We start from the raw sequence: 440 nt of genomic DNA on the forward strand, positions 1-440 counted from the left end.
TAAAGTTTATTTTGACAACCACAATAGTTTTCTTTAAAAAAGGTTGGTGTTATTTTTACAATGATGGAGCTCATCCAGACTGTAATGTGAGTCCAACTAGCTTCTTTCTGCTGAGCTGCACCACAATGGAGTGGAGTCGTGGACTGAGGTGTGAAATAATAGAAACTAAAACCTGCTAGTCAGGAGTTTCGGGAGCAGTTTAGCTCACCGGGGTTGTTGAGCTAACAGCTGGCTCTCATTAACCAGACCTGTGGAGCTGAACCAGAAAACGACGAGGTCAGATAGAAAATAATTACAACGCCGCCGTGAAAATGTGTGATACAGCGAATCCAAACAGTCGTATCTGTGGCTGGAGAATAATTAGATGTCATCTGACACGCTAACCATTAGAGTTAGTGTGTGTTGCAAAGATAGATAGAGTTGTTTTTGTATGTGTGTCC

At 41.8% G+C, this 440-nt stretch overlaps 1 protein-coding gene across 4 annotated transcripts in view; it reads left to right on the forward strand.

Moving 5' to 3' along the window:
• The window catches only part of fgfr3 (fibroblast growth factor receptor 3), a 75,505-nt gene that overhangs the window by 31,994 nt on the left and 43,071 nt on the right, over window positions 1–440 (forward strand). The gene's annotated exons all lie outside the window — the stretch shown is intronic.

The sequence above is a fragment of the Morone saxatilis genome, unplaced genomic scaffold, assembly GCF_004916995.1.
Source record: "Morone saxatilis isolate NCDOM2014 unplaced genomic scaffold, NCSU_SB_2.0 Contig3, whole genome shotgun sequence".
NCBI lineage: Eukaryota > Metazoa > Chordata > Actinopteri > Moronidae > Morone > Morone saxatilis.